Source organism: Ascidia mentula, chromosome 7 (genome assembly GCF_947561715.1).
Source record: "Ascidia mentula chromosome 7, kaAscMent1.1, whole genome shotgun sequence".
NCBI lineage: Eukaryota > Metazoa > Chordata > Ascidiacea > Phlebobranchia > Ascidiidae > Ascidia > Ascidia mentula.
Window position 1 is genome coordinate 14046616 of NC_138572.1, and position 19930 is coordinate 14066545.

The following is a 19930-nucleotide window of genomic DNA, read 5'->3' on the forward strand; positions in this document are numbered from 1 at the left end:
CTTCTTCCGAGGGCATTGGTGGCAGTTCAGAAGAGCTAGCAACAACTTTGCTGTCGGGTGTGAAAGACTTGGTCATTTGGAATGAAAGAATGGTACAAATGCAAGGAAAAGTTACTGATGGTCAATATCTCACCGGGCGCTTTGTCTCCACGGTTAACAAGGCAATATTTTCTGTGCTTGAAACCGAAGCTAGCAGCAGTCGTGAGGTTAACGACGAATTTTGGTGGCCATGTCAGTGGGACCCAAGTCACTGGTTGGACAAAGCTTTTTCCAAATTCAAAGATTCCGAATTTGTTGACAGGTTGCTCAAACGTTCTAATATGTACCACCAACTGTTTGGGCGTGGGAAAATGCACAGCGTTGCAACGGTCATGGCTAAGGAGCAATCGCGGTTCCGAAAGGTGACAAGCGCTTTTGCCCAACAACGCTTTCTAAGTTCCAGCTATTTGTCATTGAAAAATCTTCAGGAAAGTCTTGAGGCCTACAAAGATCACGGCAATAGACAGGAATTGGGCTACAAAATATATGGGGCTGATTTTGTCACTGATCTCCTTGGCTTATTGGACATGCTGTGGCCCCTGGTTGTTTTAATGAAACAAGTTCAAGCTCACTGGTGTCCTGGTTGGAAGTTGACACAATACGTTCCTGCTGTTTTGTCGGCAATGCAACAGTTTAGCGCAGCACTGGAGACAGAGAGATTTTCATTGTCAACATGCCCTTTGCTAGCAAAGTATTTGCCAGAAATCGCAAAACTAAAGTATGGCAGCTGTGATCTGGTTGAAGGCTGGCTAGTTGTGGGTCATGTTAAACCTGGGAGGCTCGTGACAGAAAAGATTGCTTCGAAGACCTCAAGCGTGTTGACAAGTAAAGTGGTCGCTGAACTTGAAAGAAGGTTTTCTTCTGCTTGTCCAGATTTGTTAAGTTTATTGTCAAAATGTTTGGATTTTGGGTTGCTTTTCAAAGAGATGTGTGGCAGAAGACTTGCAGAAAATCATCCTGTTAATAAGCGAAAGCTTGCATCTTTTGGGTTGTCCGAATTCGAAAAATGTGTTAATTTTGTGGCCCAATTACCGCATGTTGGTGACGAAAATTTGGAGCTTGGACCAGAGTTTTCTGCCAGCATATATTGGAGGTTAAAGTCAACTTTACTTGATGTAGTTTGGGGGAATATGTTTCAAACTCACTTTGCAGTAATGTTTGATCACATCAAGACGGAAGATTGCGACCCAAGCCAAGAGCCATTTTCTAAAATTAATGTTTCTACAACTCGGTTGCTTGAGTTTTCTTCCTTTGTACCTAAAACGTTCACACTAGCTGAGGTCTTCAAAGTTTCTTTCGATGATGGAAGATCGTTCATTACTGCCTTCAACGAAAGAAAGTTTATCCACGCTATATACACCGACCCCGAGCTATACACGAAAATTGGTCAGGAATTTTGCTTGGTTTTTGATATTATGTATGCAAAAACAGGCACCGAAGCAGTTGCCGAGTCTTTCTACCGAGTAATGGAAAAACAAGAAATGGATGGGCAACAAAGTTTTGAAGTTCTGAAGAACAGAACAATCGTTGATTGGTCTCTGCCCCATGCAATCCAGTGTGACGAGGCTTTGTTCGAGATGGCTACACTTTATGTTGAAGGCAGCAAGAAACATGGGATAAGAAGGCACTTCATTCCCATATCGAAAGATCGTCGAAGCAAACATAGGCATGGCGCTGCTTCTAAAGTGGTTACAAGACTCAAAAATGAGGAACCCAAGTTTCCCTTTCTTTTATAAATTTTCGTGATGGCAACTGGCTAGTTACAAATGAAGTGTAAATAAAGTTAAAACGTTTTGAAACGCTTGTTTTTGCTTTGCAGTTGTTTGTGTCAAATCGTTTTGTTAAGTTGTACGTTGTGACTGCGTGACAGCAAGAATAACACCAATAAAATATTAATAAGTTCCCATAGCAAAAAGCTATGAACACGGGACTCCAACTCACAACCCTCCCACTAGCTTTCGCCACCCGTGCCAACTACGCCAATCCATTGCAGCTGATCACCGCTTAAAAAGCCGATATAATCATCTGTGAAAAGTGCGATTTCGTTGAAGTAAACCCTTCCAACATTAAAATATTATGAATCGGTTCTTAAAAATACATTCTTCTCATAGTTATTGCCAAAGGGAAAATAGAGTTGTTTCTAAAGGCACAGTATATTAAACAACAAAAAATTTACTACAATCCGCGCAAAAAAATCGCTAGTCCGCGCACAATCCGCGCATTCACCATCCACAGAAAAAAATCCTCCGCGCAGTTTGCAAACTTTCCAATCTGGCGCGCATACTAAGAAACATCGTATGTGTATTAAACCAAGGTATGTTTGTTTATCGTTTTATGTTTTAATTGAAAAGTCGCAAAGGTAGTTTCTTTGGCAGATGTTCTTAATAGTCTTAGGCAGGGAGTCGAACCGGAACTGAACCCGAACCCTTAAACCGGTTTGAGCGTATTTTTGTGAACCGGAGCAGAACCCGAACCGAACCAATATGCATACCCAAAGTGAACCGAAACTGAATCTGTTTCGTCTGGTGTGTGCTTCCGAAATTCCTTTCAGGCCATACTCTATAATTCCCATTCTGCGACAATTAATTAAAATAATTTATGACATCACAACACTGATTAAAACTGAACAAGCCATCCATTCATCGTCTATTTATGCTTATTTTTTTACTTCTTAAAGGTTTTGTGTGGTTACACTAGTACCTGTTTGTGTAAATTGAAACAACCTTAAATGTAGGTAATGCTGTGGCAAGTCAGGTTGGTAGTTTAACTTTAAATTCGTATAACAATCATAGCAGATTGTGCGATTCGTCTTGTAAGTTATTAAACCACACGCCAATGATATCTTTACAAGTAGTCTTTGTTGTAGATGTGACTGAGCTTTCTGTACTTTTGTCAGTAGAAGCGAAGTTGTTAATAATTAAACAGTATCTTTTCAAACGTGCAGAATTTAAAGCGCAATATGGTACGAAGCAAGCTACACCCGATTAGAAAATATTTTGAATATGATGTGGTGCAGAATAACTCGCGTTGTTAATAAAAGGGGACCATGCTTCCAACCTACAACGGCATGTCATCAGACATCACGAAAAAAGAAAAGGTTATTATTGTCAAATCGGGCGCCAAAAAGTTCAAAACTGATGGTGATAGCCGCCAATCCACCCTCGATCAAGCGTTTTTCAAAACAATTAAGGTAAAGATTGACCCAACAACCTTGTTGAATGCATGTTTGGAATTGGTGACTGTCAATGGACGACCATTTAAAATGGTTGATGACAGTGGGTTTCGGAAAATCATTGATCCAATGCTTGCTGGAATGGACGACAAAATATCAATCAGCGCTGAAACGATACGCAGCAGAGTTTCAAATTTGGCCGACCATATCAAAGATGAAATAAGATCAGAAGTTAAAGGAAGGTTGGTGTCATTAAGGTGGACATCTCGACTCGACAGGTCAATCATAGGCGTTAACATGCAGTTCATTAATGAAGGAAATATCGTACTTCGTACTTTGGCTATGAAAGAAATAACTCAACGCCACACAGCCGTTCACCTGAAGGCCGTTCTCACAGATGTTGTTCGCATGTACAACTTGCAACTCAATCAGATTTACAACATTACAACCGACAATGGCGCCAACATGATAAAGTCTGTCAAATTGTTATCTCAAGAACGAGAAAGCATGCCGGGTACATCACAGGAATTTGACACATTTCCCGATTCTGAGAGCGAAGATGAGCTTGATGGCGACTGTTCGACGACGTATGAAATTTACGTGGAATTAATTCAGGATTCGTGTATATTTGATGCTCCTCTTCCGTCTCAGCTCAGCACCATTAGTGGAATACGTTGTGCAGCACATACTTTACAACTGGCTGTGGAAGACGCCATAAAGCGCAGCTCTTCGAGTGAAAGCAAGAAATCTGTGCAAAAAGTTGAGAAACCCTTCGATCATGGTGGTGTTGAAAAAACTTAAATTAAAAAAAAACGATTTTGGACTGTCCAACGAAATGGCATTCCACTTGTGACATGTTGCAGCGATTGATTTCTTTTAGGGAAGTTTGTGAAGAAATGGCCGCATCTAATCATGAACTTCACCTACCTGAGTGCGAATGGCAAACTTTTATGCACATCCTTGCTGCATTGCAGCCTGCGAAGATTGCAACCAAATCTCTCCAAAGTGAACAACTTACTTTAGGCGACTTTTACTGCATTTGGCTTAAGATGTAACTTGCTTCTATCAGATGACGACAAAAAGACAGCAAAATGCCATTTGAAACAAACTTGGGATAGTTTACAAATGCTAAAGTCGACAGAAGGGATGGATATGTCTGAAGAGACTCAATATTCTCCTCAGACATCCAGCACAGATGACGACTTAGACGTACTACTTAAATCCCAGTCTGAAAAACTGAAGAAGCAAGACACACGAAAATCAAGAAAATTGCGTATTCAAATAAGCAACCACCTTGATTCGTTTCTTGAAGAACCACGTCTCAATAAATCTGAAGACGTACTGTAGTATTGGGAAAGACAACGATACTTGAAGCCAGAACTTTACCAACCTGCAAACGTGGTCTTTGCTGTGCCCGCAAAACAAGTTAGCGTGGAACGAGCATTTTCAGGGCTTAGATTCATTTTGTCTCCTCAACGGTCAAACACGAAAGACACTGTTTTGGAAAATGTATTGCTGATTCGAAAGAACTGTAAATGTGGAGTTTACTTTAAATAAAATGATTTAAACCAACATTTTAAACACATAACTTGCTTCAACAGTACATCAAAGGACTGAAGGACAATTAAATTAGTTTTGTTCAGTTAACGGACCGGCGGAAAGTATACTGACTATAGTCATTTCTGTGCATGCGCCAGCTGGCTCTAAGCTGTAATTTGCTTGAACCGGAACTGAATCTGGACCCGTCACTTTTGAATTTGACGAACCGCGAACCGGAATTGAACCGGATAAAACAAATTTTAAAAACCTGAACCGGAACAGAACCGGATAAAACAAAAATTTCAAAACCGGAACCGAATCTGTTTGACAAGCGGTTGGACTCCCTGGTCTTAGGAGTCCTGCAGATGAAGAAATTGTAGGAACTGTTGGTTGCTTCTGAAGCGAGGAGACCACCGCAGCCATCAACTTCAAGTCACATATCAATGCAGATCTATTTTTGTCAGGCCGTATTTCACTTGTGCCCACGCAAGTTATGGAAGGTCACAGTACGGAGTGGCTGCGTCGTTCGTGTCATCAGCCTTGCTGACTCACCGTAAACCAATCGAGCGTTACGGGATGTGGCAAACATAGAAAACGACTTATAGTGCGAAAATAAATACAAAGGGAAATTTGATAGAACGTGAGTGCAAAGAACGGTGGAAAACAAGAGCAGGCGATGTGTTGTGCGGCAATCGTGAATGTAGAGACGCATATTTTCAACAGCTAATATTCCAATTGGTGTTCGAAATTGCTTTAGTTATCGTAATAGTGTCAGTTACCTCAGATTCTTTTGGTTTAGTCTGCAAAAAAAAATAGGACTGGTTTAAATGTTGTAGCTCAGTGATGAAGTATTCCAATTGTTGACATTGCTTTAGTTCAGTGCTTCCCAACCAGTGGGTCGCGAAGCATTTCTAAATGATACAGTTTTTTATTAGATCACGAAATTATTGCATTATCATTACGTAACATTTACGCAACAATGTTTTTCATTCGTTTGGTCAAATCTCATTGTGGGTCGCACATTACAACTTGCATTAAAAGTGGGTCGCGATCTGAAAAAGGTTGGGAAGCACTGCCTTGGTTAATACCGTTAGACATACACAGGTATTGCAATAGTTGAGTTGGCGAATCAAATTAATCAGGAACATTCGTTTACATCCTCCGGAAGTAACACTTCAAATGCATAAACCAAAATTTCTGATCAAATTTGTGCCTTGATGGAAAGTTATTCTGATCTACCGCTTCCAGTTGCAACTCACGTAACATCGAAGCATGATGCGGTTGTAAGTACTAGGGGGTGTTTGTTTGTTGATTGCGTGTTCAGCAAACCAAAGTTGAGACGGCGATTCCACACAAAGGCAAGCCAAAATGCAGAATAATATTTTACCACAGATTATATACACACTAAGGTATACGATCGCGTGAGACCGGGATACGATAATACATCATTATGGGCTGTTTCTCCTATGCCGTTCCAGGAACGCGAGTTATTTCCTGGCGGTACAAAATCTGCAAGTCACTCCGTTACCTCATGGAAAGTTACATACACTTGAACATACACATTAGTCATTTTTTGGAAAATTTTTGTCGGATTGTCTTAAAATATGCAGCACCGTACGCAAACCAAAACGCTCGTTTGTCACGAAACCCGGTGGCCTTTGTTACCGTATTGGTCAGGAGTCCCGTTAAAGAATGCAACTTGCGTGCACAATAAGTGATATGCAACAACTATAGTTGAAAACAAAAAAAAACTCCTGAAAACATAACTAGGTAACGAATCCATATCATTTAAAGCGTTTAAAAGAAAAGGCCTTTCTTACCAAGCCGACTGCGACATAAATGAAGGCGAACGTTCTGTTTCTAATTCTGGTTTTGTTACACATCCAAACATTCAGATAAACTGCACGAACGTCAATCACCTTTTTATCTCAGCAATTTGTGCTACATCAAAGTTATTGCTGGGAGATTTATCCCGACATATACACAAAGAAAAAAACACTTAGTGACGTTTGATATGTACTCAAATAATATAACGCAGGGAATAATCGAAGAGCATTTTGGTGACCTGAATTAAAACATATTAGACGGAAAGAGAATTGCCCGAATACATGTAAATTCACAAACAGAAAATATTTTACTCGTTTTCTAAACATGTAAAATACGCAAATAAGACTTGCAAATTCCTCTCAAACATTTGAAAAACTTATTGTAATCACAGGAAAATGAGTGTTTTGTTTTGTGTCCAAAATGAACGCCCGAAAAATGTTTGCAACATTACTGCATGATCTGACGAGCACTCAGATTCATGTTGATCAGGTTCCTGCAAAATTCCTGATGATCACCGGTCCAATGGATCAGTGCCAAGTCGAACTTGACACAAATGTTATAAAGTCTGCACCATTTTTTTCCATGCAAATTGATCAGAAGACCGCCTTAATATTTGTGAATTACATTTCGAAGCAATTCACACTAGAAACTCTTCACTGGGAAGTGGTTCCACTTCAATCTGCAACTGCTACGTCCATTACGAGTTAAATTTTAGAATCTTTTAGCAAGAGAAACGTGGTATTGGACAAGTGCGTGTTGTTCGTTTCCGATGGGGCCTTACTATGCTGGGATGCAGGAATGGGGTTGCGCAAAAGTTAAAAACAACATTGTCCCCGCATGCTTGAGCTTCATTGCGCTCCGCATCGAGAAGCTTTGTGCGTCAAAGACGCGTAGAGTTGGAATGAACTGGTGACAACGGTAGATGCGCAGTTACGGTCGTTAATTCCGTTTCTGCATTCCTGCGCGAATTGGCAGAAATACTAAATAGTATTTTACGTCATTTTTTAATAACAAAATATTTGTTTAGGACTTGCGGAAGGGCATGCAAGAAATGTACAGACCCAGCCTTTTTTGATGACGTTGGCCGCTATGATGCGATGTATTGGCGGCTCAACAAATCTTTTCAAAGGTACGAATTGAGTATTGTCTCCTGTAAGTTCTGAACAAATAATATTGTTTCAGACACGGTCTTCATCCTTTCCACCTTCGAAAAAAAGTTACAAGCCGCTAAAGAACTACAAGCAACGATGCTGGAGGCCGATGGAACTTTGAAGATTTCGCCGACACTCAACAACAAATTTGACAACCTCTTGTACTCGAACAAAAAAGTAATTTAAACGACCGATTTCCTGAAGAGAGAAGTGATGCTATCTTCGGCCACGCAAAAATTTTTGTGCCAGACAATTTTTCGGAGAACTCTGATGGCATTGTATCTAATGGCAATAATAGCATCAGAGCTTTGGCAGCATTTTATAAGTTGGAACAAAATGACACCGAATCAGAATGGTCAAACTTTAAATTTGAAGTAATGCGCAATTGCCAAACAGAAGATGACTGGCTCGAAGTGCTTAAAATAGCTGCTAAGCGGGATGAAGATTGGCCAAATCTTTCGGTAATTGCAAATGTGTTACTTGTTTTTAATGAGGAAAACGCAATATTAACACGCTTAAAAACCCCAATAAGAAACCGTTTGCAGTGTTGCAACGCCGACACACTACAAGTGCATGCGCGAAACGAATGAGGTATAAAACTGATGTGTAGTATTGTGTTTTTGATGTGTTGCGTTTGTTTATGTTGCAAAATGACCAAAATAAATTGAAAATGTCCTAAATTTTTGCTGGCATTTTTTTGTGAAAATAATAACCAGCCACAGATTACGTTACCTTAAAGGTCAGGACAGGGTTTTGCATCACACAAAAATATGTCATTGTAACGTCACAAACCAAAGGCTTATTTGTCTCTAATTAAAGGAAGACCATAGGGTATAGCAGAAACGACATAACTCTGTACTTCGATAAGACGGGAATGGTGCGTTTCTTTGCTAAATGATCCTTTGTGTTGACTTTAATTTGATGATTCCAACCAAACACATCTAGTTACTATACTGCAAAAAATACATTGGTGGTTGATTTGTTTTTTAGCGATACTGATGATGCCTGCACAGACAGGCGAAATATATATGTCGTAAAAACTTGAAACAGACAGACGACTTAGGATTATTTATCATTTAGTGGTTGATTGTGGCGAATTAAATAAATCATTTATGACGCGCTACTGCCAGGCAATAAGTAGTATTATGACAGAACAACTGTGTTGCATAATCAGCTAATTTGGTCAGTTTTTCTAGGCGGTCTTCGCCACAATTAACCTACTTCTATCTTTAACTAACGGTTTGTCTCTGTTGTGTTTTCAAAAGTTCATGTATCGCGTTAGCGATCATAAATGCTGCAACAAGAACACCCTGTCCCAGTAACTGTTTTATTATTACACAACTAAATAAGACATAATAGGTCGAACAGCGGCCATCTGTCTTCAGCTTAAAATTAACATAAAATCTGTTTATTGCACTTGTTAAATTTTGTCCCCTGTTTAATACATATTATGCTAAACCAGTTTTGCAATGTTTTCCATTCCTACGCATAAGGCTTGCTGCCCCAGCACTCGCGCACGACCGAAGCGCTTTCTATGACGTCACAGTATCTCGCTTTCGCACGATTTCGTTCTTTGATCAGCTGTATCTCAGAAACCAGTCGCCTAATCAAGCTACTTTTTTCGCCAAAAATGTTCTAAAGTTATGAACATCTCTTAGTTTGATGTGTCATATGCACTTTAACGCCATTTTTCGATCTGTTTTTAGGCCACGGCCATCACGCCACGCTGTATCACTTCCTTTTTACAAAACAAAAGTTTCATACGATGCCACAGCTCAATTGAATTGAATTAACACCCCGCCAATTTCGAACAGATTGCGTTGGTGGTAGCAGTCTCTGTTCGGAGTAACGTAGATTGCGTCTGTTGGTCGAAAGATGGTGTTAATTCTTTGGTTTATAGATGGGTCACAGGTAAATAGTTAGCCTGGGTTGTGTATAGATTGCGTGTTTTAAAGAAGCCCATCTTTTAGCTGAATTCGTGCTTTTTTCACGTGTTGGCATTTTATTTTACTTGTCCTGTTTGAAGGTCTCCTTCAATATTATACTTATTCGCTAGGTTGAAATGTGTTCTGCATTTTTTCTGGACAAAACAAGGTGCTTTGAATTTCTGACGTCGATCACTTCAATGTTTATCACCGGCCAAATTCCCAATCACAATTATATTTACAATTCTTTATATTATGTTGCAGAGGAGTATATAATAGTTCAATTTGTTGATGATGGACGTTTACACGAAGAATCTCAGAGATATTTAACAGTGTCTCGATGGCCTGAGCGCGAATTGAGCCTCTTCGCTTGTTAAATATGCTTTTGCTTCGTTCTCACCAGCAAACCGTTGAATCCGAATAAACAGTTTAGAATCTCAGTAACAATAGAAGTGTCTTGTCACCGAATAGAACGGGTAAAAACTGGACTCTTTAAAACTCTCTCCATTATGATAGCTGATTGGTCATAACGGTCAAAGTAATATAATACAAGAAGATAAAATACAGTACACATCGCAAATATCTGTGTGAACGGATATAGATGATTTACGCGTCGCACTGGTTCACACGTTCTGGTGCACGATATCGGAAGAAGTTCATTCATTTTTGTTTCAATGAATCGCTCGACTCGAGAACATTCGATGGGTTTATCATGTGGGTCGCATTATGGGATTATGCAAATGCACACAAAACATCACGCAAAATAAACACTATTTTCGGTGACGTATGTTACAATACAGAGCAAGGTAAAATGCACAACAGCTTAATGAGGTTCCATTACACGTTTACTTACATTTTACATGTCCCAAGCTATTTTGGAAACTTAAAATCATTCTATTTCTGTTTTGCATTGCCCTAAGCCTCATTTCTGTCCTAGTGAAACATGCCGCAGCATATTGTGTCCATTCTCCTAATGTTTTTAGTGTTCACTTTCATTATTTTTGTATTTAATATTCATTTATGAGCGATACCTTGTTGCAACGTTTTTCATCACTGTAGTTGAAAACCAATTAACATATGAAATCAATTAAGGTGTGCGATGTTGAGACTAACAATTGTAACGCCAAATGGTCGTTATGAACGGTTACCAATGCTGACAAAAAAAAATCCGGTTTTGCAACATTACTGAACAACACAGCTCATCATGATTGTTCTCGCATCCGGATTTATTACTCGTCCGTAACGCTTCGCTCTCTTTACTACTCACAAGTCCTATTTTATTTTGCAGACTAAACCAAAAGAATCTGATATAATTGACAATATTGCGATTGTCGAATACAATTTTTGAAACATTTGTTCCAGTCCTATTTTGTTTCGCAGCCTAAAGCAATGTCGAACAATAATTGGAATATGCTGAGCGGAGGAAGATAACTGTGGCCGAGGTTTGTTTCATTGGAAAGCAAACGAGACTCCCCGTGGGATCGAGCACGCCCGTCATTCACTACTTCGATGCTAGTTTCTTTCGCGCTACAACGGAAGAAGCTTTAAAGTGCATATGACACGTAAAAATCAAACATGTTAATAATCAAACTAAGAGATGTTCATAACTTGAGAGAACATTTCTGGCGAAAAAAGTAGCTTGATACGACGTCTGGTTCGTGAGATACAGCTGATCAAAGTCGCACTTTTGCGGCTGCGAACGAAATCGTGTGATAACGAGATTATTGTTGCGTGACGTCATAGAAGGCGCTTCGGTCGTGCGCGAGTGCTGGAAGCAAGCTTTATGCGTAGGAATGGAAAACATTGTAAAACTGGTTTAAGCATAATATTGCATTAAACAGGGGACAAAAAGTGAACAAGTGCAATAAACGGATTTTGATGTTAATTTAAGCTGAAGACAGATGGCCGCTGTTCGACCTATTATGTCTTATTTAGTTGTGTAATAATAAAACAGTTACAGGGTGTTCTTGTTGTTACAGCTTTTCTGATCGCTAACGTGATACATGAACTCTTGGAAACACGACAGAGACAAACCGTTAGTTTGGCATTGTCGTTTTGTCCACTCACAGTTATGCCGTTTCTGCTATACCCTATGGTCTTCCGTTGATTAGGGACAAAAAAGCCTTTGATTCGTGACGTCACAATGACAAATTTTTGTGTGATGCAAAACCCTGTCCTGACCTTTAAGGTAACGTAATCTGTGGATTCTCCTATGTTTGAAACTATTCGATATCTGCAAAAACAGGCGCCTTCTATCTAAACAATGCATTTTTTCGACGCAAGCGCCTTATGTGATGTGCTTTTCTCCTCAGCGCAAAAGGTTTACTTTTAGAACCGTAAAACTTTGGATATATGTTTGTTGTAGATGTACCTTTAGTTTTACGCAAAGTTGTCATGGCCGTGTCATATGCACTTTAATACATTTTGTTTGTGTGGTGTCGTGTTTTGTGCACAATAAGCTGTTTAACCCTTCAACTGTTAAAGAGAAGCGTGTAACTTTTGTCAAGGGGGCGATAGCGTGTACATGCTGTTGTTCATGCATTCGTTCACTTGCGTTGTGGCCAGGCCGACGGGAATAACGTTTTTTTCAAGCGATTAGTACAAGAAAAAATAACTTTTCCAAATCCCAAGCGCATTGTTTATCAAGGGCTGGTTAAGGACTCGCATCTGAGAGCAGGTGAACTGTGGCAACAATATTACAAACACTATATTGGTCTAGAATGTGCAAATTTCCCAGGTGTCGTCATTAGGAAGTCAGCGCCAAAATCAAGTGGGCAGAATATTTACCGCCAAGTGTGTCGGTATGTTTTTTTTTTTCCTGAAAGCTACCGGTGATAGCTAGGATATGGTGGACCGTTTTGTTGGCTACCTGCACAAAATTAGAACCGCCGGCCTCAGAGTATGCTTGGTCGTTTTTAAATTGTGGACAATAGTGACCATCCCTTGGTTATATAAAGGGCCTGCGCAGTGAGATCTGAGCTCCTGTAGCTCAGTTGGTAGAGCGTTGGGTCTGGTTAGCCCAGGGTCGTGAGTTCAAACCTCACCGGGAGCTTGATTTTTGAGATCTCGCTCGGACTTGTCGGGAAAAGTGGCTGATCCAGCTTGGCTGCAATGCCTTGGCTGTGAAGCCTGTTGAACAGACATTCGGATTCTGAATGAATCATCCTATGATTTAAATCTTGTACAAGTAAGATCGGGTGCATGGAGTGACGAGGAAACTTTTGTTTTGATTGATCTAATGCCGAGAAGAATAAGGCAGAAATCAGCAGTTTTACAGGCATCAAAAGAGATTGGTTGGAGCACTTTCGAGATTTCACAAAAAAAAACATTCAGAAGAATTATTGTTTAAAATGTTTTAACACTGCTGCAGACATTTTCTATTACTATTACATGTTATTTTTTGGAAATACAGGAAACAAGTGTTCACAGTGGAAAAATGTGAATGGGACTTCTGTTAATTTCCACAGGCCATGTTACTAAACAGTATTGTTTTTATTGTTTAGGTTATTACCATAGCGTTGAAATAACATTTTTTAGGCAGTTGAAGGCGAATCCAGCATGGTGGACACATCGGTAAGTCTTTTTGGTTGAACATATGTGCATTTTTGTTCACTGCCAGGTGATATTGAACCTCCAACAACAGGAAAAAGTATACTTTCATTGTCAGGCGGGCATTATGTTAAATTCCAAATGTTTCAAAATTATTTGTATCAATGTTTCACAATTTTTGGGGATGTAGCACCTCCACTGGCTGAAAACGGAAAAGAGGTATAGCGATAAATACATTCTGAAAGCAAGTGGTGCACAATTTAATTTGATTCTTATTTACAGATGAAAAAGAGAAGCAAAGGTATAGATGTTCATCACACTGTTTTTTTTTCAAGGTGATGATGGTTAGGAGAAGTTCATTGGTGCATATGTCGAACAATGTGAGAAAGACCGCAAACTGGTGGCAACCATAAATGAAACACTGAAGGAGTCAATGCAGGTCTTGGTTTCATACCAACAACCAGCAGTGGTGCTACAAATGTCGGATGAGAGCAATCCATCTGATGCGGGCTCTGTGCAATTTAAGTAACAAAACTGTAGACACAACAAAACTTCTTGGTAAAGCAACGGTATTTACTGTAAACCTTTAGACCAAGACTGCAGGCATCCGCCTCCCACTGGGAGGTGCGTTTTTTAATTACCGCCCTTGCATCTGAGGTCAAATTGAGAAAGCGTGAAATCGATAACAGCTTGTCTGCGGCACAGTATCACCTCTGCTGCATTTGGTGACTGAACTGGAATGCCGGCATTACAGATTGTATTCCTGAGTTGCTGTAGCTTCCTTGACAAATCAATGTAACAAACGAACTGACTACTATTGCAGCAACTTCGAGCATTTAAAGTCTTTACCACAATTTATTTCGATACCTAATCCTTGACAAACCTCCACCGCCTATTTTTAGTGCAGCAGGGAGAGCACTAAGCTGTCTTGAGATGATCATGTAAATATGTTGTTTTCGCGGGTCGACTTTGAAAATCACGTGACTTTGCTTCGAGTAGCGTTTAACGGCTCGCCGACATAAAACAATACCGGAAACATCAAAAGCAAATTAAAGATTTTTGCTTTCTTACCGCAATGCTCCCCGTGCATTGTTAGGACAACCGGCGGAAGAAGGAAGGGTCCAAAAGTGTACAGAAAAGAACATCGACCTATGAATGCGCATTTTTCTCTACACAAGGGACCAAGTTTTAAGTGACAACGCAACGTGGTTTTGTCCTTTTTGTGTCCGACAGCTGTGCAGCACAGTGCTACGTCATTTTCATTCTTGCAAAAGGTTTTTTGTGTTGCGAGCGAGTATTTTCTGGTGAGACTATTTGTACATATGTGTGAAACGACTGAAGTACCAAATGACCGAAATGTGTAAATTGTAACTTTGGCAAATTTAACTGCGATGAATTAGAAGTCAGTTCGCTGAACAGTATAGCTGCCCTTGTTAATGTGATTAAGTTTACACATCATTGTGTTGACGTGGTATAAGCATTGTGTGTGTTACGTCATAGTGGCGCATTGTAGTTTATGTTGCCTGTTTCGTTTAGCTGTGCGACAGTAACCCCGTTTACATGACGGTTTAAGACGGCTTCGAAGCTGACTCGCCGATCCGACTCTCTCGTTTTCGGCGAAGAGAAAAAGGCAAGCGTCTTAAGCCGTCTCGGCCTTCGATCTAACGCGGAGAGTGGTTTACGGGACAGCTTAAGCGATTAAGTCAGCTTAAAAAGAAGTTAGGTTTAGGTAATTTGTTTAGGAGGTTGTGCTGTTCACAATAAACCTTAAAAGTAAGAAACTAGTTCTAGTACAACTACGTGAGTATGCTCTATGCTGCAGGCGCGAGAAGGATGTGCTTACTCGAGTTAATTTTGATAAATACTGCGCAAGTGTTAAATGAATTGTACAAGCATCAAGATACAAAAAAGCAACATTCGTTTTGAGGACCTAACTTGCATTTTGGAGACCTGAAGAAAATAAATGCAGTGCAGGAATGCTGACACTTGCTTGAAAGAAGATTGCACTTGTGTTAACTGTTTTCATTTGCTGCTGGATGTGCTATAATATAACAAGTCAATGCAAACTGGTTGTTTGTTCATATTTAGGCTACTGCATCTCAATTATGCAAGGATTATGTGAACAACAATCAACCATAAAATACAAAAGCAGGCTTATGTAAACCTTTTCTGCTTGTAAAAAAAAAAATATGACAAGAATGCCATGACACAAGTTTATGTTTTGTAACTATCACATCTTCTGTATATTTGTTTCAAATTAATTAACATTGGGGCTGCTATGAAACATTCCATTCAGTCTTTTCTGACACTCAATTGTATATGGGATTACGGGATTAGACAGCTTCTGAAAAGGATCCTGTGAAGAAGGACAGAGATAATTAATACTACTAAACATGAAATTTTCACTTGAATACTCTTACCATGGTGTAGTTGTGAACACATTCCAGGAAAATGTAGCCTTTTAATTTAATCAGAAATCAAAAAAAAAATATGGGTTGCAGCAGGCTTTCTAGTTAAATCATCTATTATATCTGGTAAAGTAAACTCATATTTTAAAGGACCAATTTGCAGCAAGCATTTGCGTAAACTAACTGCCAATAACTTTTTTCTGCATGCTTAGATTAGAAATATTGATAATTTATTTAGTACAGAGTCTGAATTTACCAGCTTAACTTAAGCTGACTTAAAAGCCCCACGTAAATTCGTCGTTTTCGCGCGTCGAATTTGAAAATCACGTGACCCGGTCACGAGTCGACTTGATGCTCAAGTCGACTTGGCCATGTAAACAGGGTTACTAACCCCGTTTACATGACGGTTTAAGACGGCTTCGAAGCTGACTCGCCGATCCGACTCTCTCGTTTTCGGCGAAGAGAAAAAGGCAAGCGTCTTAAGCCGTCTCGGCCTTCGATCTAACGCGGAGAGTGGTTTACGGGACAGCTTAAGCGATTAAGTCAGCTTAAACCCAGTTGCGACAAGTGCCGCGAAGAAGTCAGGATTAGGTAATTTGTTTATGAGGTTGTGCGTTGAGGATTTGCTGTTTACAATAAACCTCAAAAGTAATAAACTAGTTCTAGTACAACTACGTTCTCTATGCTGCAGGGGCGAGAAGGATGTGCTTACTCGAGTTAATTTTGATAAATACTGCACAAGTGTTAAATGAATTGTACAAGCATCAAGATACAAGCAAGCAGCATGCATTTTGGAGACCTGAAGGAAACAAATGCATTGCAGGAATGCTGACACTTGCTTGAAAGAAGAATGCACTTGTGTTAACTGTTTTCATTTGCTGCTGGATGTGCTATAATATAACAAGTCAATGCAAACTGGTTGTTTATTCATATTTAGGCTACTGCATCTTATTTATGCAAGGATTATGTGAACAACAATCAACCATAAAATACAAAAGCAGACTTATGTAAACCTTTTCTGTTTGTCAAAATAAAACAATATGACAAGAATGCCATGACACAAGTTTATGTTATGTAACTATCACATCTTCTGTATATTTGTTTCAAATTAATTAACATTGGGCTGCTATGAAACATTCCATTCAGCCTTTTCTGACACTCAATTGTATATGGGATTACGGGATTAGACAGCTTCTGCAAAGGATCCTGTGAAGGACAGATAATTAATACTACTAAACATGAAATTTTCACTTGAACTCTACATTCCAGGAAAATGCAGCCTCTTAATTTAATCAGAAATTAAAAAAATATGGGTTGCAGCAGGCTTTCTAGTTAAATCATCAATTATATCTGGCAAAGTAAACTCACATTATAATCAAGGACCAATTTGCAGCAAGCATTTGCGTAAACTAAGTGCCAATAACTTTTCTCTGCATGCTTAGATTAGAAATATTGATAATTTATTTAGTACAGAGTCTGAATTTACAGCCTGTCAGCCCGTTAAAAGCCCCATGTAAATTCGTCGTTTTCGCGCGTCGAATTTGAAAATCACGTGACCCGGTCACGAGTCGACTTGGCCATGTAAACAGGGTTAGTAACTGCTTGGACCGTCTTTGTGGTCCAGAGTTTCCCGGTTCCCAAATAGTTGGTGAGCCTTATGCTGTAATTATCTACGTGTGAAGTGTATTCGTTTGAAACCGTGTTCTAAGGGTCCTACGTGTCTTTTCGTCTCCTGCCGACGTCTACACTTCGAATACATTCTATCTTACGTACGAGTGCGTACCGCACATTCGATAACAAGAGTAACATCAACTGAGTGAGCGAGTTCGGAGGCCCATTAAAGATACGCGTTTTAACTGCGGGAATTCCGCCTCGTGTGACGTTCCGCGCCAAGCACCACAGGCAACCGCCACGAACATTTGAAGTTGGTCAAAAAGATGTATTCATTTTAGATGTGCTTGATGATATTTTAAAATTGAAGAAAATGTAGACATTCACCACAATTCTCATTTACATTGTTTTGAAATACACGCAAGAAAAGTACCATATTCCACGACATCACAAAGTTATTTGGCACTAAATGTATTACAGCATTGATGTTTTCTTGCAGTTGAATATTACATCTTACATGTGACCAGTGTATGCATAATGTTTTTTGTTTTAAAGAGCAACAACTGTATAATTCGAAAAAGATTGTTTCATGTGGAACAAAGAGCAAACTGTATGGTAAGGTGTCGAATGAATTTGCCATTGCGGGAGCATTAAATATATGTCATATAATAATGAATTTGAAAATTGGGTAGACATTGAAGATTTTGGAAAATCTCCCATAAAATGGGAAGTTACTTGCAAAATTGGATTGTGATGGTAGAACATTTTTAGGTTCTTCTGGCCAAAAAAAATCCATCCGGTCGACTAGTGGAAAAAAGGTTTCCCTTTTATCACTAGTTTAGATTCAAAAATGAACATTCTCTTGTACCTGTGTCATTTTTCCTGTCCAGAATTATTGTATCTTCAAAATAAACTATTTGTCCTGTTTTTGCCACATGTTGTAAAAGTGCCGTCCACCTTCTTGGGCTTGACGACATCCCGTTGATGTTCCTTTAATCTTGTCCGTAAGACGCGACCCGTCTCGCCATTCTCCACAATTCGTCGAACGAAAAGTTCAAGCAAGTGCTATCAAGTGAGGGAGTTTTACGAATTACATAGCACAGACCAGCCAAAGATTCTGCTAGGCACCCCTTGTGGGAACGACGGATGAGACCGTCCAGAATTCTGTCGATTTTGCAGCACAGATTAAAGAATTGCGCGTAAACCACGAAGAGGTAATGCGTCTTTTTAGTCAGATAGCGCATTAATAGTATTGCGGCAAGTAATTGAACTCTCATTTAGTGGCCCCGACGTAATGTTCTTTTTGTATATTTTACAGGGGGCTGAATTTAATGTATTCACAGGGCACAAACCCCTCGTCACGGCGTTAGAACGCAGCTGAATGCCACGCCCATGGAAGATATACCGGTTAGACTTGCTGGTTACAGAAAATATTACCACAACACGTGTTACTCCCATAAGTGAATTGTAAGGACAGCAGACAATATATCAACAGTCTGCTTGAATGGGAAGAGGCCAATTGGATGCAAACCCACTGTATATTGTTGCGGCTGACGTTATGTCGCTGTATCCGAACATTCATCACTCAAAATATTCACAAACAGTGAAGCGTATCATTGTCCAACTCACGATTTTCACAGTTGCAAATGTTATCACCCAGTTTAGGGAAAGTTTTATGGAATACCAATTGCTTGCACCATGTTGTTTCCGGAGTAGCACATGTGTTATGTCAGGCCGAAATTTTCAAGAGAATAATTGATGACATTGTTTTTATCTGCATAGGCCAAACTTTTCAACTTGGAAAGCAATTTGCACGCTTCGGACTAAAGTTAATCTGGCGCACGTTGCACATAAGAAATGAAAACAAAAGCCAATAATTTATGGATGTGCTTCATAGAACTACACCATTGCATCCGTTTCGATTTGGACTAGCTACAACAGATTGTACCTATATGGAACATCACATCACTTTCAGCAATGAGATTGAGATACCAACAACAGCATTGACGGACCAGAGGCAAAGCGCTCGCAATTCCTCAAACGAGTGACTGCTAATATTGTTAGAGGAGCAGAACAACAACAAATGAAAACAAATAATAAAATCACTTGGGCCTCGCAGTTCCCAGCGCTACTACAACTTAAACCAAACTGTATGGTGATATAAAAGACCACCATCTCTAAAATACCTTCTGCTACGCCCTAGGCAAATCTACAGCTAGCTTTGCAACAGGTCGGTATAAAACCAGCATGGTTAAACCCTTCACATTTTTACAAACTCCAACTGGCAGAGTGGAAATTATATGTAAGGAACAATATGTGGGACAAACGAAAAACAGGTTTGCCATTCGTTGGTCGGATCACCGTGCCACATGGGCTAAGTTCGACATTTCGCGCTCGTTTTTACAACATCCATACAAACTTTCGTTGAACAACCACGCACCGCAAATTTGGACATGGCTGAAGATAAATGGTCAAACAGAATAAACGCAAAAATTAACATTCAAAAATGATTTTTCCGCGGTGCAAATGTTTTTTTGTCCACATTACTTTAATCAATTCACAAGCAGTAATGAAATCAATTTTACATTACAACTTTTAGCCCAAAACAGCTGATGGTGATCTAATATTCATCAGTCGATGATCATCGCCGTAAAAAGATTTTATTGATAAAATCCTGTTTCATATCATGACTGTTTTTATTTATCAGCG

The 19930-nt window shown here is 39.6% G+C and overlaps 1 pseudogene; it reads left to right on the forward strand.

Annotated features, from left to right (window-relative positions):
- Positions 1–19705, forward strand: part of LOC145909631 (uncharacterized) — a 169974-nt pseudogene extending 150269 nt beyond the window's left edge.
- The last annotated feature ends 225 nt before the right edge of the window (positions 19706–19930 follow it).